The following is a 23,774-nucleotide window of genomic DNA, read 5'->3' on the forward strand; positions in this document are numbered from 1 at the left end:
CAAAATATGTCTTTTCCACTTTTATCGGTATTGTCTGAAATAGGAATAATAGTCTCGGTAATATGTTCATCTTTCTTATTGCTATCTTTCCCATTAATGATAACTGTAGATTTTTCCATTTCTCCAAATCTTCCTCAATTTGTTTCTTTAGTTTATAATAATTATCTTCCTTTATCATTACACATCTTGAGGTTAAATATATTCCTAAATATTTTACTTTCTTCACAATTTGAATATTTAAATTCTCCGTCAATTCTCTTTTTCTCTTTTTCTGTAATATTTTTGACCAGTATTTTTGTTTTGTCTTTATTTATTTTTAGCCCTGCTACCTCTCCATACTTTTCTATTTGTTCTAATAATTTAGGGTGCACTGTTTGAGGGTCCTCCAATACAAAAATAAATCATCTGCAAAGGCTTGTAATTTATATTCTTCTTTCTTAATTTTCATTCCTTTTATTTCTTCATTTCGTCTTATGTTTCTATTTAACACTTCTAATGTTAATATGAATAACAATGGTGATAGTGGACATCCTTGCCTTGTGCCTTTCATTACATTAATTTTTTCTGTCATCTCTCCATTTATCATTATTTTTGCTGATTGTTTTTTATAAATTGTTTTATCATATCTGTAAATCTCTCCCCAAATTCCATTATCTGTAATTGTTCTATCATAAATTGCCAGTTTACGTTATCAAATGCTTTCTGTGCATCTAGGAACATCATCGCCGTTTGTTTTTCTGAGTGTACCCCATAATATTCCAAAGTATTCAAGATTATCCTCATATTGTCTCTAATTTGTCTCTTAGGTAAAAACCCATTTTGATCCATCTGAATAAGTTTGTTTAACAGCCTTTTTAATCTATTCACTATTATTGAAGCAAAGATCTTGTAATCAACGTTCAACAGTGAGATCGGTCTATAATTTTTAACTTGTTGTAAGTCTGTAACTTCTTTAGGTATAAGTGTAACATACGCCTCTGTCCATGAGTCTGGTATCTTTGTCTTCACCAATAGTTCATTAAATAATTCCAACATTACATTGCTTAACGCATCTTGAAATGATTTATATAATTCTGCTGGTAATCCATATGGGCCCGGTGTTTTCTCATTTTTTTTTTAATTGCCTCTGTCAATTCCATCATCGATATTCTTTCTTCTAAGGCTTCCTTATATTGTTCAGGTATTTTAGATAAATCAGATTTCTCTAAAGATTGTTTTATTTTTCTGTCAGGTATCATCTCTTGTTTATATTGTCTCTCATAATAGCTTTGAATTATTGTTTTCTTTTCTTCATTTCTATAACATATACTTCCTTTTTCATCCTGTAGTTGGTTAATTAACTTCTTCTCTTTTTCTTTTTTCATTTTATATGCCAACCATCTACCTGGTTTATTTGCATTTTCAAAAAAGTTCTGTTTAACGGATCTCAATTTACATGCCAAAGATTCTTGTTCAATTAAGTTTATTTCATGTTTTTTCAATTCCATTTGTTTTTTAACTTTATCATTTTGTGGGGTTTTTTTTGTAATTCTTTCTCTACTCTTTTATGTTCTTCTTCCAATTTTTTCTTTGTTTGTCTTTTCTTTTTGTTCTTTTTTCCCAAATATGTTATTGCCAGGCCTCTAATATATGCTTTCATTGTATCCCATACATTCTGAAGTGATGCATCTTCCTTTTTGTTTATTTTAAAGAAAAACTCCAATTCTTTTTCTAGGAATTTTTGAAATTCTTTTTCATTTAAAATTGTTTGATTCAAAGTCCATCTATATTTGTCCTTTCTATATTATTATCATCAGGTTATGGTCCGCCGAAAGATTTGAATCAATGTTTATTTCTTGTATATTGTCTATTAGGTCTGTTGGCATCCATATCATAACTATCCTGGACCATGACAAGTGCCTATTTGAATAAAAAAGTATATTGTTTTTCTTTCAAATGTCTATTTCTCCATACATCTTGTACACTTAATTCCTCTATCATTGTAAAGAAAGCCTTCAGCAGAATTTTTCTGGGTTTTTTAAAATTTATTTTTTCATTTTATAGTCCAAATCAACATCAATTACTTCAATGAAGTCACCCATTATACATATATTTTCATATTCCAATTCTAATGTTTTTTTTATGTAGTTTCCCATAAAATTCTTCCTGATTATCATATAACGCTATTAAAAATATTTGTTTGAGCTCTACCTGCCCCCGCCGGCTCTATCTCCATTTCCACATGGAAACGGAGTTTTTTCGAGCCGCCTTTCAGTTATAAAGGCGGCTCTTTACAGGCAATGGGGCCGGCGGTCCCGAGGGATCGTCTGGCGGTGGCGAGAAGCAAACCGGAAGTCCTTGTTTGAAGTTCATTCTTACTTCCACCATCAAGATCTTTCCTTCTTCATCTACAAATATTGGTTTAGGCTCTAATTTTTCTTTTATGTATAATGCTACTCCTCTTTTGCTTTGTTGTATCAATGAAGTAAATAAAACTCCTAGTTTTGGATATTCTAGTAATTTTGTGTGTTGTTTTCTGATGTGTACTTCTTGTAAACATATAATGTCCATTTTTAATTTTTTTAACTTGAATAGAATAGAATAGAATAACAGAGTTGGAAGGGACCTTGCAGGTTTTCTAGTCCAACCCCCTGACCAGGCAGGAAACCCTGCACCACTTCAGACAAATGGTTATCCAACATCTTCTTAAAAATTTCCAGTGGTGGAGCATTCACAACTTCTGCAGACAAGTTGTTCCACTTATTAATTGTTCTATTGTTTAAAGAACAATAATTAATTGTTCTTGTTTAAAGCTCTATTTCTTTTTAATGCCGAATTCAACCCATTTACATTCATTGATATTGCTTTTATTTCTTCTTCCATGTTTTACTTATTATTAACTTTCAATCTTGTTGCTCTTTGTTCTTTTGGCTCTTTTGGTCTTGCTCCTTCCCTCATTACTCTCTCTTCCTGTTCCTTTGTTTTTTCTTCTTTCTCTTTTATGCTTCCCTCTTGGTATCCAGTCTCTCTTGCTTCTCCTGCTTTTCCATCTTTTAATGGTCCCCAAAACTGCTCATAGAATGCTTTTGCTTTTTCAATGGAATCTAATCTATGCCTTTGTTCTTGCCATGTCACCAATATCCCTTCTGGTATTAACCACCTAAAACTCACTCCTTTTGTAATTAAAAGTCTTGTTAGGAAATGGTATTTCCTCAAATCAATAACTTTTCTCGGTATTTGTCTCAATACCACTATCTCTTTATCTTTATATTTGATTGCAGTATTTCTAGTTATTTGTAGTATCTCTGTTTCTATCACTTTCTTTGTAAATCTTACATGAACTTCTCTTGGTAATTTATTTCTCATTGCATATCTTGTGTGTATACTAAATACCTCATCTATCTCATTTATTATCTTCTCCTTAGGTTGTTCCATCACTTCTGCCAACATCTCTGCCATCACCTCTGGCAAATTTTCCCCTTTCTTTTCCTCTATATTTTGAAATCTTAAATAATAATCAGATCAGTCCATCTCAAGAGAGATAATTGTTTGCTCTTGATTTTTGTACACTAATTCTCTAAAGAATCCTCTAATTCTTCCACTTTCTTTTCTGTTGACTCTGCCTTTTCCTCTACTTTTTGAATTCTTTCTTCATTTTTCTGAATCATCTCCTTCACTTGTTTTAAGTCTTCTTTCAAATCATCATGGAGCATCTGTATAAGATTTTTTAAATCCATCATTTCTGATGTTTTAAGAGTTTCTGTCAAAGAGGGACTTGCTGCTGAATGCAGGTGTGCTGTGAATTTCTTCATCTCTTAATGTGATGTATCCCAGGTTTATAATCCATTTATGATTAATATTTGTAATCCAAATATCTAGTTCACCCCGATGGATGAACTAGAAAGTTTAAAAAGAAAAAAAAAAAAAGAAAAATATAAAAAAAGGTTGCAAAAAAAATCCAATCTGTCCCCCTAGAGAGAAATTATCCACAAATACTATCTGGCAAAGAAAAAAGATGGGAGAAAAAGGGAAAAAAACCAAATATATCAAAATAAAATTGTGGTCGCTTTATCATAACCCTCTGATAGTATACCTAAGAGGCATGTTTCTGGTTTAAACTCAATATTTTGTTCAGTTATCATTTCTAGCCAGTTATGTATGTTCTCCCAATCTTTTCTTCCTTTACCGCACATCCACCACATATGGTAGTAGGTGCCTGGGGTCTAGTTGCATTTCCAGAATTTGGCGGATAGTTTACTGAACATTTTCGCCAATCTGTAAAACATTTTGTATAGGGTCAACTTGTCTATGGCTTTTTGGATCAGTCATTTTTTAATGTGCTTCCAAGAATTCATCAGGGTTGGAGACAATATTCTATTGTTCCAGAGAATTCCATCTTTAAAGGCACAGAATTAGCAAAATGTTTTCTTAAATGATATGTTTTATTGGAATTGGTTTTTTTCCTTCTAACTCCTATATAATTGTCAGTTATGGGCCCTTTGGTTCTGAGCCCATAGATATCATCATTCTATTCCTTACTCAAAATCTCTAAGGAGCTTCACTGAACATCCATCAATTTCTCTTATAATTACCAGCAGAGTCTCAGTAATGAAACTTCTTCTCAAATCCTTAGGGATGTCCAAGGGACAACCCCCCAAAACAGGTGAAGACTGAAAGGTGCTATTATTTGTGGAACCACAGGGCTAGAAATGTCACAATCGGAGAAAGAATATATATGCAGACTATTCTAAATAATGAAAAGTTTTGGTTTTTTTAATGTTTCATTGTTGCAGAGGGAACTGGTTCATATCTGGTGATGAAAATGTTCTTGAAAAAGATGGTATTCTCCATTGCAGTAAAAGCAGTCCTATTGCCAGGGGTTGCATGCCTTATTTCTCATACTTCTCGCAAAGCATGTGCCGTGGGGAAACTTTCATTTATTAAGCATAAGTATTTTCTGCCAGGAGATTTCACAATAGCTGGGATAATCTCTGAGTTCTACATGATATCTGATCAAGTGGGTTTCAGCAGACATCCATCTGAAGAACTAGTTGATGAATTCATGTAAAGACTTTCTCTTTTTAGCTGTAGCATGTCTTAAACCAGATATCTTTCTCTAAAAAGATGCCTGGATTGAGTTAATTAGTGGTATTGTTTAAAGAACAAATTATTTCTCCTGGTTTCTTGCTGGTTAGTTCCTTCATTCTTAAGTTAATAGAAATGGATTTCCACTGATAAATTTTACCTGGCAAATAAAATACAAAGTCACATACAGATGCACATGTTTAAGGCAGATTTCACTCCAGTGCTTTCGTTCAAATTCTATATTGGGCTTTTCTTTTTCTTTCTGTGGAATGAATGTACAGCGCTCTACTATTGAAACACCATTTATAGCTAATTTAACAGTTTAATTTTACTTCTGAATATTAGGGAACAATGGAACTATGTAGTACTTTTAATTTGCTTGTTCAACATATATGGAGTACAAATGTAAGGCTTCCTCAATGAAACAGTTACATCTTTTCCTAGGATAAGGGATTCCAGAAAAAGAGTTCCATACATCATTTGTATGGAATATATGAAGAACAGTTGCAGGAATTGGGTATATCTAGTTTAATGAAAAGAAGGACATGTTGGCAATGTTCCAATATCAAAGGTGCTGCCACAAAGAAGAGGGGTCAATCTATTCTTCAACGCATCTGAATGCAGGACAAGAAGCGATGGATGGAAAGTAATCAAGGAGAGAAGCAACTTAAAACTAAGGAGAACTTCCCTGACAGTGAGAACAATTATTCAGTAGAACAATTTGCCTCCAGAAGTTCTGGATGCTCCAGCACTAGAGCTTTTTAAGAAGAGATTGGATAATAATTTGACTGAAATGGCATAGGGTTTCCTGACTTCCAAAGTCCCTTTCAACTCTGTTAGTCTGTTTGCTGTCAAGTAAGGTTTAAAATACATTTTCTTCCTCTACTCGTAAAAATACCCAAGGCAAAGATTAAACAGGTAAAGATACAAGACTTAGAAGTAGGTATGAGAATTACAGGTAGATCATAATGTTATTATTAATGTTCGGTCAAGCAGTCCATCAGTTTCCTAGTGAATCATTTTTAGAAATCATAACAGCTGGCTTAAAAAAAATAATGTTTCGTCCAAGACCATTTTCCCTTTCATTGAAAAATAATATTTTAAAACACTCAGAAAAATCTCTCTCTCTCAATATGTATGTATGTATGTATCTATGTGGTTATGCAATTTATACATTATTCCTATCATTCGATCCATTTGTGGGAATAGGAAAAAAATTGGAGTGCTAATGTATTTACATGATTCCTTCCATGGCACTATGCAATCTCTTTTTTTCTGTAGAGCATTTAGCTGAATTGTAAATAAAATATATGTAATGCCACATTCTTTAAGAGAAGAAATATGATTTGTAATGTATCTGTGTAGATTTTTTCTACAGAACTACCAACATATCCTGGCCTTGGTTTTTGCAGTAAAGGAGATCAGTGAAAACAATCACATTTTATTCAACATGACTCTGGGTATGCACCTCTCTAACAGTTATTTCATGGCAAGATGGACCTACTTGGCTTCAATGGAGCTCCTCTCAACACGGGGCAGATTCATCCCCAATTATAAGTGTGATGCCAAGGACTGGGCAGTATCTGTTATTGCAGGACCTAACTCTCACATCTGTCCCTTCATGGCAAACGTTTTGAATGTCTACAAGATGCCCCAGGTAAGATTTGCTCTTGAAATACATATCATAGGCTGTGACAATAACTTTGAAGGATAGGAGGAAGAACTGTAGCCTAGGCAATGATCTGGTAAAAATAATCTGAGCCCAAACCAATTTGAGAAAGCATCTCAGAATTGACTCCAGGAGGGAAGGAAGGAAGGAAGGAAGGAAGGAAGGAAGGAAGGAAGGAAGGAAGGAAGGAAGGAAGGAAGGAAGGAAGGAAGACATTCTGTAATATAAAGATCAAGATAAATATTCCCAAATACTAATACATTGAATTGCTTAATCAAGTCCATGAATAAATATTATTATTAAAACATGGTGAGAAAAAGAATTGATGAAAATATATTAACATTTCTATTAAGTGTATTTAGAATAGAATAGAATAGAATAGAATAGAATAGAATAGAATAGAATAGAATAGAATAGAATAGAATAGAATAGAATTCTTTATTGGCCAAGTATGATTGGACACACAAGGAATTTGTCTTGGTACATACACTCTCGGAATACATAAAAGAAAAGTTACGTTCATCAAGAATCATAAGGTACAAATAATGATATTTATAGGGTACAAATAAGCAATCAGGAAACAATATCAATATAAACCGTAAGGATACAAGCAACAAAGTTACAGTCATATAGTCATAAATGGAAGGAGATGGGTGATGGGAATGATGAGAAGATTAATAGTAGTGCAGACTTAGTAAATACTTTGACAGTATTGAAGGAATTATTTGTTTAGCAGAGTGATGGCATTCGGGAAAAAACTGTTCTTGTGTCTAGTTGTTCTGATGTGCAGTGCTCTATAGCATTGTTTTGAGGGTAGGAGTTGAAACAATTTATGTCCAGGATGTGAGAAGTCTGTAAATATTTTCACAGCCCTCTTTTTGACTCGTGCAGTATACAGGTCTTCAATGGAAGGCAGGTTGGTAGTAATTGTTTTTTATGCAGTTCTAATTATCCTCTGAAGTCTGTGTCACACAAACCAGACGGTTATAGAGGTGCAGATGACAGAGTCAATAATTCTTCTGTAGAACTGTATCAGCAGCTCTTTGGGCAGTTTGAGCTTTCTGAGTTGGCGCAGAAAGAACATTCTTTGTTGTGCTTTTTTGATGACGTTTTTGATGTTGGGTGTCCATTTTAAGTTGTGAAATATGGTAGAACCTAGAAATTTAAAGATCCCTACTGTTGATACTGTGCGGTGGTAGTATGGGAGGGTTTCTCCTAAAGTCCATCACCATTTCTATGGTTTTGAGTGTGTTTACTTCCAGATTGTTCTGGTCACGCCACGAGGCTACTTGTTCAACATCCCATCTGTATGCGGATTCATCATTGTCTCGAACGAGACCGATCACTGTTGTGTCATCTGCGAATTTCAGTAGTTTAACAGATGGATCCTTTGAGATGCAGTCATTGGTATATAAAGAGCAAAGATGTGGAGAGAGCAACAGCCTTGGGGGGGGGGGGCTGTGCTAATTGTAGAGGTATCTGATGTGATTCTGCTTAGCTTCACCAGCTGCTTCCTGTCTGTTAGGAAGCTTATGATCCATTACAAGTGTGTTCAGGTACCACTAGCTGGTTTAGCTTAGTTAGAAGAATGTCTGGAATGATGGTATTGAATGCTGAATTAAAGTCTACAAAGAGGACCCCCTGCAAATTGCAGGGGGTCTAACAGTGGATCCGTGATGGTTTTCAAGTGGGACAGCACTAGCCTTTCAAAGGTTTTCATAACTACAGATGTTAGAGCAACTGGTCTGTAGCTGTTCAGTTCCTTGGTGGTGGGCTTCTTCGGAAAATTAAATTAATTAAGTGTATTTATAAGTTAAGGAATCATACCTTTTAATTAGTTTGGATTCAGATTCTGTAGTAAATCTGTAGTGACCGGGGGATTTTTCATCAGGTTCACCTGATCCGCCAGTTGCGTCCCTTTCTAGATCGGGACTCCCTACACACGGTCACTCATGCCCTCGTCACCTCTCGTCTGGACTATTGTAACGCTCTCTACATGGGGCTCCCCTTGAGGTGCACTCAGAGGCTCCAACTGGCGCAGAGTGCAGCCGCGCGGGTGGTTATGGGAGCAACGTGGAGCTCCCATGTAACACCTCTCCTGCGCGAGCTGCACTGGCTCCCGGTGGTCTTCCGAGTGCACTTCAAGGTTCTGGTTACCACCTTTAAAGCGCTCCATGGCTTAGGACCTGGTTATCTACGGGACCGCCTGCTACCACCAATAGCCTCCCACCGGCCAGTACGCTCTCATATAGAGAGGCTCCTCCGGGTGCCGTCGGCCAAACAATGTCGACTGGCGGCCCCTAGGGGGAGAGCCTTCTCTGTGGGGGCACCTACGATCTGGAACGAGCTCCCCCCGGAGATACGGAGGATCCCGGATCTGCGCACCTTCCGTCGCGCGCTTAAAACGTTTTTATTTCATCAAGCTGGCCTGGCCTAAATCTTCTCCCTTTTAAAATTTTTAAATTTAAATTTTAAACACTAATTTTAATTTGTTTAATTATGGGATATTTTAAAATTTAGCCAAATTGTTTAATCTGTTTTAATCTATTTTAAATTTTGTATCTCTGTGTTTTATCTTTTGGCTGTTCACCACCCTGAGTCCTTCGGGAGAAGGGCGGTATAGAAATTTAATAATAATAAAAAAAAAATCGAGTATAGTACCTAAACATAACTATGTCATATGGTCACCATTACATTATTAATTACGTTGATGATTTGTGTTGTTCTTTTAAATGTAACTTTGTAGGTGAAACCGGTAGGAGGGAAATGCTTTCAGACTTGCAAGACTGTGGTTTCACAGTGTGAATTACCACAAATGATTGACATCAATCTTGCCCACCTAAAAGTGCTTTCCCCCTCAGCTGCTTTTATACTGCAATGAATTAGGGAGAGTCAATTCAGAGATGGTTATAACATTTCCGGAATGAGATGGTTATAACAATCTTAATTATTTTTATTAAAGTCTATTATATGATAAAATATATAATAGATATTTTTGATATCAAGAAAAGTAAAGAAAAAGAAAGATAAAGTCAAGAAAAATCAAGAAAGAAAAGGAAAAAGAAAAGAAACAAAGGTGTAGAAAGAAAAATAAAAACCAGTGGTTTCTGATTTTTTTTAATTTTATTTTTATAAATTTTCATTCATAAACATTTTTGAAATCCAGTGCATTGTCAGAGTATCATCTACAAATAGAACAAAGCCAAAGAAAGTTGGTAGTAAATATTAGCACACAAACTAATAGCAATAGTAATCATATAATAGCAGTAATAATATAACCAAAAAGTTTAAACTAGGTTTCTTCTTACATTAGCTTATTTACATTTTTATCAATTACTATGATTATAGTTATATACCTCTTTATTTTCAATATTGATAATATTAACATTCATAATCTTACTTTCTCTAATTTCTACCTCTTTTCTCTATCCATTCATAAAATTTATTCCATGTCTGATAGTATTCTGAATGTTCGTTATCTTTAATTTTTAAAATTAGTCTGTCCATTTCAGCACAGTCCCAAATTTTTCTACTTACAACCTCGTCCGGTGGGATGTTCATATTTTTCCAGTATTTAGCATATGTGATCCTTGCTGCCATCAGTATATGTAACACTAAATATGTGGCTGCTTTATCATAACCCTCTGATAGTATACCTAAGAGGCATGTTTCTGGTTTAAACTCAATATTTTGTTCAGTTATCATTCCAGCCACTTATGTATGTTCTCCCAATATTTTCTTGCTTTACTGCATGTCCACCACATGTGGTAATAGGTACCTGGGGTCTGGTTGCATTTCCAGAATTTGGCAGATAGGTTACTGAACATTTTCACCAATCTCGCAGGTGGTAAATGCCACCTGTAAAACATTTTGTATAGGTTTTCTTTGTATGCCGAGGCCATAGTCAATTTGTAATTTCTGTCCCAAAGTTTTTGCCATTTCTCTAATTCTATATTATAACTGAAATTTTTCGTCCAGGCAATCATCATTTCTTTACCTATTTCTTCCTCCATTTTATAGTTCAGTAAATAATTATATATTTTTTAAATCAGTTTTTCATCCGTCCCCATTAAAATTTTGTCAGATGCTCTTGGTTCTTTATTTACACCCCATGCTCTAACGTGTTTCTCATATCTTGACTGAATCTGGAAATACAGTCCCCAAGCTAGATCTACCCCTTGGTTCTGCAGTTGTTGCCTAGATTTAAGGTTTCTGTTTTGTTAATCGCAGTAGGGTATACGAAAAAGCTACCACCTCAATCTTTTCTTTACATTTCCAGTTAATTCAAACCATTTCTATAACAACAAAGTCGATCAAATCATCAAAATCTAAAATCAGTTTCATTTTTTTTCCATTTTAAGTGTAAATTCAGAAGTGGTATCCAGTTGGAAACAAAACTCAGTAAATTGTTTCATTTAATTAAAACTGTCGATTTTGCCATCTCTGTCACAAATTAATGCATTTCTGTCTTTAGCTTTGTGATTATATTACTTCTAAACATCAGATTTTTATGAACAAAATTAGATATCTATTAATGTTTGCATTAATGTTTACAACAAAAACCATGAATTAAGAACAGATTTTTGAAAAATAATAAATACTTCAATTTGGAAAATCATGTCCCCCCCTTTTTTTTTTCTACATTTAGCTGATATATGGATCTTCTCCTATGAGAGATGACCAGATACAAGCTGCTTTCTTCCATCGCTTTTTCCCAGATGGTGACCAACAAATTGTGGGTATTCTCCAGTTGCTGTTGTATTTTAGGTGGACATGGATTGGGCTGATTCTCTAACATAATGAGAGTGGAGAGAGAGTCATTCAAAATGCTGTTCCGTTGTTTTCCCAACAAGGTATCTGCTTTGAGTTCATAGGAGAGATGGCCAAGGAAACATTTTCTAATGATATTTCAGCAGCCTTTAAAGATTTTAGCAAAATGTACATTATTATCATGAACAGCACTACCAATGTCATTATCCTATATTGTGAAAACCAAGTTACCATCATTTTCAGAATGTTGCCCTATTATGGAGACTTTGATGATATAACCATTGAGAGAAAAGATAAAGTTTGGATAATGCCAGCCCAGATGGAGTTTACATCCGTTCCCTTTCAAAAAAACTATTGCTATGGACATTTTCCATGGTGTTATAAGTTTTGAAGTTTCTTCCAAGGAGATTTCTGGATTTAATAAATTTCTTCACATGAGAAACCCAACTTCCGAAGCGGAAGACCTTTTAGTGAGACTGTTCTGGGAAGAGGCTTTTGAATGCTCTTTTCCTAAAAATAAGTTAGATGAAGAAAACACTGGAATGCTGTGCACTGGAGAAGACAAGTTGGACAAACTACCTAAGTCTGTGTTTGACACCACCATGACTGGACAGAGTTACAGCATCTACAATGCAGTTTATGCTGCGGCACATGCTTTACAAGCCATGCTTTCCCCCAAACACAGAACAAGAGCAAAAGTTGGGAGAGAAATGTTTTTGACTCAAAAGGCATGGCAGGTGAGAAGAGATTGAATTAACATTTCCCATTGCTCTTCTCTAATGCAGTGCTCTGTCCTACTCCCATGTATACAAACACACACACACATATACATATATACATATATGTTTTCTTTTCATAGGCCTTTATGTGTATTTCTCTTTAGCCAGGTTCTTCCAAACAAATACTGTACCTTTACAGGGAGGATACATGGGTTGAAGGTGTGGCTAACTGATGAGGGCTTATAAATCCGAAATAGATCTATCTTAGTCTCCTTAGTCTCCCAATGGGCAGCAGGGTGCTTGCTGCTGCTTGAAGAAAAAAAGCCTAGAAACTAGTGGATTAGGATTTCACTGAACTAGGGCTGCATAAAAATCTTGGTTTACGTAGGAAGAACCTGGCTAAAAAGAAATACATACATATATACATATATACATATATACAAAGAAAGAAGCAGACATCCTGCGAGCTCTGGGACTTAAAATTTTAAAATAATTAAAATTTTATTTTACTAAGCTTTCATCAGCCATTTGCTGACATCGTCAGAGTATTAAACTACCATTACAGAGATCTCTGCATTTATATGCCATTAATTAATTTGGTCATTGCACGTGTAATAGGCCCTTCTAGCCGTCTCCCAGCTGTGTTGTTTTTGCTGTTGTCATGCTGGATGATGGAGGCTTGATTCCTACTGCTTTCTCCCTCCTAGCTTGCTTATCAGTGGGGGATGATGTTAGCCTGTCAACCATTGCAATTTGCTGCCTTGTCCATGACCCTGTGGTCAGCCAGGTTCGTTTCTCATTAATCCTATCTGTTACAGTTTGAGACAGCCCTGCTGGGTTGCCCTATGTTTGGTCAGGACTGACTATGCCTTCATAGGCTGAGTCTGCATGCTCAGAAGTGGGGGGTGGGTGCCATTGGTCTCTGCTCACTGATGGAAAGCCATCTCTGCTCATCCTGCAGGGTCTTTCCTAGTGTCTCAAAGCCTGGTAGGCCGGTGGCAGTTCGATATGCCTGTTGATGGAATTGTTATTGGAGAACCAGGCTTCTTTTAGTAGGCGTCCTCCTTTAGTCCTATCATGGGCAATAACCTCAGCCTCTTGAAAATCAAATGTGTGGTTGTGCTCCTTCATATGCGTCCAGATCTGGGAGCATTGTTCCTTGCGTCGGACAGCCAGTTTGTGTTTGTGTACTCTGGTCTGTAACAACTTGGCCATTTCCCCTACATAATTGCTTGCCCAATTACTACAGTTGATGCGGTAAACTATTGAAGATGTGTCCTCCTTGGGTAATGCTTCCTTTGGGCGCATCACTCTCATTCTCAGTGTTTGGTCTGGCTTATGCGCCACTTTGACTCCATGTGCCGAGAGGATGCGTGCAGCAGTTTTGGAAATCCCCTGTACATATGGGAGCACCCTCCATGTAGCAGTTCCACTGTCATCTTCAGTAGGCTGCCGAATCCTAGGCATAGCACACCTTCGGATAAAGTCCATTGAGTATCCATTCAGCTTGCAGACCTGATAAAGATATGCCCACTCCTTGGCTTTAGCTGCTGGTGTACTACAATGAGTGTCTATCCTACTGAACAGTGCCCGAATACAACTGATTTTATGTGCCATGGGGTGATTGCTCTCATTATGTAAAATACGGTTCATGTTCGTGGTTTTCTGATACACATGTGTGTTGAGACTCCTGTCTGGGTTGCGGTTGACCACCACATCCAGAAAGGCCAGCGTGTTGTTGGTCTCTTCCTCCATCGTAAATTGAATGTCTGGATATATGGAATTGAGGGTTCTTATAAAGCTGGTCTTATCTCGCCATTTAATGATGACAAATGTGTCATCGACATAATGTGCCCAAAACTTGGGCTTGTAAATTTTCATAGCCTCATTTTCCAATTTCTGGAGGACCGCCTCTGCTACCACTCCCGAGATCAGAGATCCCATGGGCATCCCCTTTAACTGTTCATACCGATTGTCTGCTTCTTTCTTTACATATATGTATAAATGTGTGTGTGTGTGTGTGTGTGTTTTCCTCTAACCAAGGTTTTTCTGCAGCCCTAGCTCAGTGGAATCACATCCACTCGATTCTGGGCTTTTTTCTTTCTGGCAGCCAGCAAGTTCTTGCTGCCAGGTGAGAGACTTATATAGATCTATTTCTGGCTTGTTAGCCATCATCAGTCAGCCACACCCACATCTCATGTATCCTCCCTGTAAAGGTACAATATCTATTTTCTTACTTCTTCGTAGGATTTATGTGTGTTTTTCCTCTAGCCAGGTTTTTCCTACGTAACCAAGGTTTTGGTTAGCTAGGGCTAGGGCTGCAGAAAAACCTTGGTTACGTAGAAAAAACCTGGCTAGAGGAAAAATACACATAAATCCTACGAAGAAGTAAGAATATATATATATGTATATGTATATGTATGTGTGTGTGTGTGTGTGTGTGTACAGTATTCATAGACATTTTGAATACAGTGTATTGTCAGAGTATATAATTTACAAAAGAAAAACAAAAAAAAGGCAGTAAGAAGTATTATCACATATATTGGTAACAGTAGTAACAATGTAACAGAGTAATTTAGCTAAAATTCTCTTTATATTGACTTATTTATAATTTTGTTAAATATATTGACATATTTATAGTTATAAATCATCTTTATCTTTAAATCATATGTAACAATAATCTTCCTTCCTCTAATTTCCACCTCTTATCTCTAACCACTCAAAAAATCTATTCCATATCAAGCAGTGGTGAAATCCAAATTTGTTTTACTACCAGTTCTGTGGGGGAAGGATATTGCAAAATCTCCATTACCATCCCACTCTGGGACCAGACAGAGGTGGTATTTGCCAATTCTCTGAACCACTCAACATTTCCGCTACCGGTTCTCCAAACTGCTCAAAATTTCTGCTACCGGTTCTTCAGAACCTATCAGAACCTGCTGGATTTCACCCCTGATATCAAGTAATATTCTGTGTCATCCTTCTCTTTTATTTTTAAAGTCAGTCTGTCCATCTCAGCACAGTCTAACATTTTCCAAATTATATCCTCATTTGGAGTATGCTTATTTTCCAGTATTTTGCAAATATGATCCTTGCTGCTGTCAATACATGCAAAATTAAATATGTGGTCCCTTTATCATAACCCTCCGGTATTTTTCCTAACAGAAATACTTCCGGTTTCAGGTCTATACATTGCTTAATCATTTTTTCCAACCAGATGTGTATTTTCTTCCAATATTTTCTTGCTTTCATACAAATCCACCACACATGAAAAAAAGTATTTGGGGTCTGATTGCATTTCCAGCATTTAGCAGACAGATTACTAATAACTTTTGCCAGTCTTGCCAGTGGCAAAAGCCAACTCTAAAACATTTTATAAAGGTTTTCTTTATATGCTGTAGCCATTGTCAACTTATAGTTCTTATCCCAAAGTTTTTGCCATTTGTCTAATACTATAGCGTAGCCAAAAATATTTGCCCATAAAATCATTGTTTCTTTGATTTGTTCCTCTTCCATTTTATAATTCAATAAGTAATTATATATTTTAAAATAAGTTTGTCATCTGTCCCTAATAAGATCTTATCAAGTATTGTTGGTTCTTTATAAAGACCCCATGTTTTAACGTCTTTTTTGTATCTTGAATGTATCTGCAAATACGGCCACCAAGCTAAGTCCACTCCTTGATTTTGTAATTGTTGTCTAATTTTAAGTTCACCATTCTCATTTAAAATGTCTTTATAGGATACAATTTTTTCCAAGTTAATGAGATTTAGATATATTAATGCTTCCATTGTGGAGAGCCAGACTGGTATTTTCATATAGTTTTGTAATTTATTTTTTTCCCATACACGAAGCAAAGCATTCCTCACATAGCGTCTTTGAAAGTATCTATGCACCCTACTACTTCCGTACCATAGGAAAGCATGCCATCCTAGTTGAAGATCATGTCCCTCTGATAACAGCAGTCTTCTGTGTTTCAAATTTATCCATTGTTCTACCCATGTAAGTACCCGATGCCTGATAGTATAGCTCCCAGTCTGGTAGTCCAAAGCTCCAATTGCTTTTAGATTCCTGTAGCATTTTCAATTTTATTCTTGCTTTTTTGCCTTGCCATATGTACTTCAAAATTATTCTATTTAGTTCATCAAAGTATTTTTTTCCCCTAATTTTATCGGTATCATTTGGAATAGAAAAAGTAATTTCGGTAGTATATTCATTTTTATGGAGGCTATTCTCCCTATCAAAGATAGCTGTAAATTCTTCCATCTCTCCAGGTCCAACTTAATTTGTTGAGTTAGTTTTATATAGTTGTGCATCTTGCTATTAAGTAGATGCTTAAATATTTCTTTACTATCTGCAGATCTATTTTCTCTGTCAAATCTCTTTTTTTTATCTGTAAGATTTTTAACTATTACTTTGGTTTTTTCTTTATTTATTTTCAACCCTGCCACTTCTCCATAAGATGTTATGCAGCCCTAGTTCAGTGAACTCACAATTCACTAGTTTCTGGGCTTTTTTTTTTCTTTGCTTTTCTTCTGGCAGCCAGCAGACCCTTTGCTACCCATTGGGAGACTAAGATAGATCTATTTTGGCCTTATAAGGCCTCATCAGTTAGCCACACCCTCATCTCATGTATCCTCCCTGTAAAGGTACAATATTTGTTTTTCTTTCTTTTTCGTAGGTTTTATGTGTATGTCTCTTTAGCCAGGTTCTACCTACGTAAACCAAGATGTTATGCAGCCCTAGTTCAGTGAACTCACAATTCACTAGTTTCTGGGCTTTTTTTTTTTTCTTTTCTTCTCGCAGCCAGCAGACCCTTTGCTGCCCATTGGGAGACTAAGATAGATCTATTTTGGCCTTATAAGGCCTCATCAGTTAGCCACACCCTCATCTCATGTATCCTCCCTGTAAAGGTACAATATTTGTTTTTCTTTCTTTTTCGTAGGTTTTATGTGTATGTCTCTTTAGCCAGGTTCTACCTACGTAAACCAAGATGTTATGCAGCCCTAGTTCAGTGAACTCACAATTCACTAGTTTCTGGGCTTTTTTTTTTTTTCTTTTCTTCTCGCAGCCAGCAGACCCTTTGCTGCCCATTGGGAGACTAAGATAGATCTATTTTGGCCTTATAAGGCCTCATCAGTTAGCCACACCCTCATCTCATGTATCCTCCCTGTAAAGGTACAATATTTGTTTTTCTTTCTTTTTCGTAGGTTTTATGTGTATGTCTCTTTAGCCAGGTTCTACCTACGTAAACCAAGATGTTATGCAGCCCTAGTTCAGTGAACTCACAATTCACTAGTTTCTGGGCTTTTTTTTCTTTTTTCTTTTCTTCTGGCAGCCAGCAGACCCTTTGCTACCCATTGGGAGACTAAGATAGATCTATTTTGGCCTTATAAGGCCTCATCAGTTAGCCACACCCTCATCTCATGTATCCTCCCTGTAAAGGTACAATATTTGTTTTTCTTTCTTTTTCGTAGGTTTTATGTGTATGTCTCTTTAGCCAGGTTCTACCTACGTAAACCAAGATGTTATGCAGCCCTAGTGTGGCTAACTGGTGAGGCTGGATCTTGCCTAATACTTCTGGTTAAGACTTCTAATGTTAGTATGAATAATAAGTATGAATAATAATGGAGATTGAGGACAGCCTTGTCTCATTCCTTTTTTTATATTGAAATTTTCTGTCCTACTCTTACGAATACACCGGAGTTTTGATTTTAAGTGTGCTGCTACTCTGTTTTCCATAACGTGAAACCCACCTCTGGTCCTAACACCTGTGACAGGGGAGAAACCTGGATGAGGGGTTGAAAAACACTAAGTCTATTAAAGAACACAATTATATCTATCTAGACCCGTACCAGTCGGGCTTCAGGCAGGGGTACAGCACTGAAACGGCATTGGTCGCGTTGGTGGATGATCTCTGGAGGGCTCGGGACAGGGGCTGCTCCTCTGTCCTAGTCCTATTAGACCTCTCGGCGGCTTTTGATACCATCGACCATGGTATCATGCTGCAGCGGTTGAGGGGGTTAGGAATAGGGGGCACCGTTTTGCGGTGGTTCTCCTCCTTCCTCTCCGACCGCTCGCAGTTTGTGTTGGCAGGGGGACAGAGGTCGACCTCGAGGCATCTCGCATGGGGAGTGCCGCAAGGGTCGGTCCTCTCGCCTCTCCTGTTCAACATTTATGTGAAGCCGCTGGGTGAGATCATCCGTGGTTTCGGGGTGAAGTGTCATCTGTACGCTGACGATACTCAGCTGTACATCTCCACCCCAGACCACCCCAACGATGCCCTTGATGTGATGTCCCGCTGCCTGGAGGCCGTGCAGGCCTGGATGGGGAGGAACAGGCTCAGACTCAACCCCTCCAAGACCGAGTGGCTGTGGCTTCCGGCGCCCCAATATAGTCAGCAGGTGCCATCGCTGACTATTGGGGGTGAATCTTTGCCCCCCACAGAGAGGGCTCGCAATCTGGGTGTCCTCCTGGACGCACAGCTGTCTTTAGAAGAGCACATGATGGCCGTGGCCAGGGGGGCCTTTTATCAGGTTCGCCTGATTCGCCAGTTGCAGCCCTTTCTGGATCGGGACGCCTTGCGCACGGTCACTCACGCCCTTGTCACCTCCCGGTTGGACTATTGTAATGCTCTCTACATGGGGCTCCCCTTGAAGAGCACTCGGAGGCTCCAACTGGTCCAGAATGCGGCCGCGCGGGTGGTTATGGGTGCAACCCGTTGCGCCCACGTGACACCCCTCCTGCACGAGCTGCACTGGCTCCCAGTGGTCTTCCGGGTGCGATTCAAGGTGTTGGTTACCACCTTTAAAGCGCTCCATGGCATAGGACCCGGGTACCTTCGAGACCAACTTCTGCCACCAATAGCCTCCCACCGACCAGTCCGCTCCCACAGAGAGGGTCTCCTCCGGGTGCCATCAGCCAAGTTATGTCGGCTGGCGACACCCAGGGGGAGGGCCTTCTCTGTGGGAGCCCCAGCCCTGTGGAATGAACTGCCCCCCGAAATACGAAAGATTTCCGACCTCCGGGTGTTTCGCTGCGCTCTGAAGACCCTGTTGTTCCGCCAGGCAGGGCTATTAACATAACGTTTTAAATTGGGGTATTTTAAATTTCTGGGATTTTAATTGGAGCCTAATTATTTAATGATTTTAAATTTTAAATTGTTGTCGTGTTTTTTGTGTTTTAAATAGGCTGTACACCGCCCTGAGTCCTTCGGGAGAAGGGCGGTATAGAAATAAAATTATTTATTTATTTATTTATTTATTTATTTATTTATTTATTTATTTATATTAAATCAATATCCATAATTTAATACCATTGAAATTGATCTCCTTCACCCCTCCCCTCCCTTTCCCTCCCCTTCCCTTCCCCTCTTTTTTAATTACCAATTTTTGCTTCATTTTAGTTACATCCCTATTTGAGAACCATGTCATTTAATAACACTGCAGGAGAGAAAATTTCCTTTAATGAAAATGGGGATTTAGACACTGGATTTGACATTTTCAACTGGGTCACATTCCCAAACAAGACCTTTGTTAAATTCAAAGTTGGAAAGATCGACCCAGCAGCTTCTCCAGATAAGCTATTCTCCATTTCTGCACAAGACATCACCTGGCCTACCACGTTTAACCAGGTATTTCCTGCTCAGTTTTCAAACTGTGTATTCTTCCCCTTCCCTTCTTGTTTCCAGAATTATTAATTCAAATGGACCTTACCCTTAACGTTGTCAGGCCAAAAACAGCAAAGATGAAGAAATAATGACCAGAGATTTTGAAATACAAAAACTTAAATCTCTGTTTAGCAAAATAATTTACTGATATATCCTCATTAAATCTTTATGGTTTTAGTAGAATTTAATCAAATAGCTGCTGTCTATTCCTGCTGGCATTTCAAGCTTCTCTAATTTAAAAATATATTTGACATGACAGCAGTGTTCCAATATTTGAGGGGCTGCCACAAGGAAGAGGGTGTCAACTTATTTTCCAAAGCACCAGAAGGCAAAACTAGAAACAATGGATGGAAACCAACCAAGGACAGAAGCAACCTAGAACTAAGGAGAATTTTTCTAAATGAGAAGAATCAATAGCTTGCTTTCAGGGGTTATGGGAGCTCCCTCACTGGAGGCTTTTAAGAAAAGACTGGACATCCATTTGTCTGAAATGGTATAGGGTCTGCAGTTTGAACAGGGGGGTTGACTAGAAGATCTCCAAGATCCCTTCCAACTCTGATGATGATGATGATGATGATGATGAGGAGGAGGAGGAGGAGGAGGAGGAGGAGGAGGAGGAGGAGGAGGATAATGGATGGGACATTCTGCCAATTTCCCCTTTATGTCCAAATTGATAGGAAGAATGGTGAAACTGTTGTTCTTACTTTGTTACTTTTCCCATCAATTCTTGAAAGACATTGAAATAGAATGTTCTGAAACTTTTCAGTTTTAATAAATCCTGGTTTCACTTCTTGATAGGTTCTACCTCTTTCTCTTTGCAATGACCATTGCCATTCTGGGTCCAGGAAGATGAAAATAAAAGGGAAGCCATTTTGCTGCTATGATTGCCTTCCTTGTGCAAAAGGGAAAATTTCAAACCAGATGGGTAAGAGCTGTGTTGTGCAAAACTATTCATTAACTGTGATTCAAAATGCTAATTTTCAAACTTCCTACAACTGACTTCTAATGTGGTGATCGAACCAATGATATAGCTATATAAATACTAAAAATAAAAGGGTTACCACAAACCATATATAAATAGCAGATCTGTATATTTACAGAATCAGACCAAATATAAATAGGCATTACTTAATTAGGAAAAATTAAACCCAATAATTAACTCTCAGTCCTGCTACCTGAGCATTTCTAGAAATTGACCATGATGTTTTGTTTTCCAGATGCGGTTGACTGCTTTCAATGTTCAGAAGACCAATATCCAAACAAGGCTCAAAACCTTTGCATTCTAAAAACAACCACCTTCCTGTCTTACAATGAGCCACTGGGAATCATCCTGGCCAGTGTTAGTCTCTTCCTTTCTTTCATCACAGCTTTGGTGCTAGGGATCTTTATTAAAAAGCGGGACACTCCCATTGTCAAAGCCAACAACAGGAGCCTCACCTACATTCTTCTCATTGTTCTCCTGCTCTCATTCCTTTGCAGTTTGCTCTTCATTGGGCAACCTGGCCAAGCAAAATGTTTCATGCGACAAGCTGCTTTTGGCATCATATTCTCTGTAGCCCTTTCTTGCATATTAGGGAAAACAATCCTTGTTGTTCTTGCTTTCATGGCCACCAGGCCAGGTTCCAAAATGAGGAAATGGGTGGGGAATAAACTGGCTTTTTCTATGGTCCTATTTTGCTCCCTGGCACAATTTATCATTTGTACAGTGTGGCTGACAATTTCGCCCCCATTCCCAGATTCTGACATGCACTCTATAGCTGAAGAAATTGTCTTAGAATGTAATGAAGGTTCAACCACAATGTTTTATACAGTGCTTGGCTTTCTAGGGTTCTTGACTGCTGTCAGTTTCACTGTGGCCTTCCTAGCTAGGAAGTTACCAGATAGCTTTAATGAAGCCAAATTTATCACCTTCAGCATGTTGGTCTTTTGTAGTGTCTGGATATCATTTGTTCCCACCTATTTGAGTACCAAGGGGAAATACATGGTGGCTGTGGAGATCTTCTCCATTTTGGCTTCAGCAGCTGGATTACTGGGCTGCATCTTTTCCCCCAAGTGCTATATCATTATTATGAGACCTGATTTGAATACAAAGGGACACTTAATAAAAAAATAATCCTGAATATGAAGTTCAATTTGCTCATTGATTCAATACAACCTCCCCCCCACTCTAACAAAATAATACAAAGTGACATTAATGAAGACCTTTATTTTCTCCAACCTGAATTCTCTATCACTGCATTTGATCTTTCAGATACTACCAAGAAGTTAAAGGACTGCCTGAGGCCTTGCCCTGATCACTTTCATGACTGCTATTGTCTCCTATGGCAGCCTTTTTCTACTAAGCCATGCCTTCTCAAAGTATCTATAGCACAGCAGAATTCCGTTTTCTTTGATTCTCAGAATGTACCTTCTTCTGCATACCCAGTTATCCTTGTTTCCTTTTCCCAACAACAATATATTTCTTGGATCCAAGTAATGGAGCTAAGTAATGTATCCAATTAACATTACTCAAAGTAGTAATTACTGAAAGTAGTAAGAAGGAGGTTGTGAGTTCAATCCTAGGTAGAGGCAGATCTAGGGTCTCCTGCTTGGGTGGAGGGTTGGACTTGATGACCTGTAAGGTCCCTTCCAACTCTGTTAATCTGTTAAATCTGTTAAATCCATTCTAATTCTCAAAGATCTGAGTAATTTGTAGAGATTGGCTCAATTAAGCTTTGCTCCAGCATATGATTATTTCTTAGGCAGCCTAAGGAAAAATGATACTTACAGGTGAAACTCGAAAAATTAGAATATCGTGCAAAAATTCATTTATTTCAGTAATGCAACTTAAAAGGTGAAACTAATATATGAGATAGACTCATTACATGCAAAGCAAGATAGTTCAAACCTTGATTTGCCATAATTTTGATGATTATGGCTTACAGCTCATGAAAACCCCAAATTCACAAACTCAGAAAATTAGAATATTGTGAAAAGGTTCCATATTCTAGGCTCAAAGTGTCCCGCTAATTAAGCCATAACACCTGCAAAGGGTTCCTGAGCCTTTAAATGGTCTCTCAGTCTGGTTCAGTAGGAATCACAATCATGGGAAAGACTGCCGACCTGACAATTGTGCAGAAAACCATCATTAACACCCTCCATAAGGAGGGAAAGCCTCAAAAGGTAATTGCAAAAGAAGTTGGATGTTCCCAAAGTGCTGTATCAAAGCACTTAATAGAAAGTTATGTGGAAGGGAAAAGTGTGGGAGAAAAAGGTGCACAAGCAGCAGGGATGACCACAGCCTGGAGAGGATTGTCAAGAAAAGGCCATTCAAAAGTGTTCGGGACTTTCACAAGGAGTGGACTGAGGCTGAATTTGATTTTTTTTAAAATTTGATTTATATGCCACCCTTCTCCGGAGACTCAGGGCGGCTTACAATGTGCTCAGCAATAGCCTTCATCCTTTTTGTATATTTATACAAAGTCAGCTTATTGCTCCCACAACTGGGTCCTCAATTTACCTACCTTAGAAAGGATGGAAGGCTGAGTCAACCTTGAGCCTTGGCGAGATTCGAACCTGCAGTAATTGCAGGCAGCTGGTCTTAATAACCAGCTTAATAACAGGGTGCCTTAATAACAGGGTGCCTTAGACCACTGTACTACCAAGGCTCTTGATTTGATCAAGGCTCTTGATTTTGATTTGATTTTGATTTTATTATATTTTTATACCGCCCTTCTCCTGAAGGATTCAGGGCAGGTGAACAGCCATAATAAAACAATATACAAGACAAATTTAAAAACCATATTCAAATAATTCAATTTTTGGCTGAATTTAAAATTCCCATTCTACAACCCTTATAAAACCATGTTAAAAACCCATATTTAAAACCCGATTAAAATTATTG

General features: G+C 37.7%; 1 pseudogene; it reads left to right on the forward strand.

Moving 5' to 3' along the window:
- The first annotated feature begins 6,415 nt into the window (after positions 1-6,415).
- Positions 6,416-22,004, forward strand: LOC139317528 (vomeronasal type-2 receptor 26-like; annotated as a pseudogene).
- The last annotated feature ends 1,770 nt before the right edge of the window (positions 22,005-23,774 follow it).

This window comes from Pituophis catenifer, unplaced genomic scaffold, assembly GCF_029215685.1.
Source record: "Pituophis catenifer annectens isolate HBS135680 unplaced genomic scaffold, rPitCat1.0.hap2 SCAF_5, whole genome shotgun sequence".
NCBI lineage: Eukaryota > Metazoa > Chordata > Lepidosauria > Squamata > Colubridae > Pituophis > Pituophis catenifer.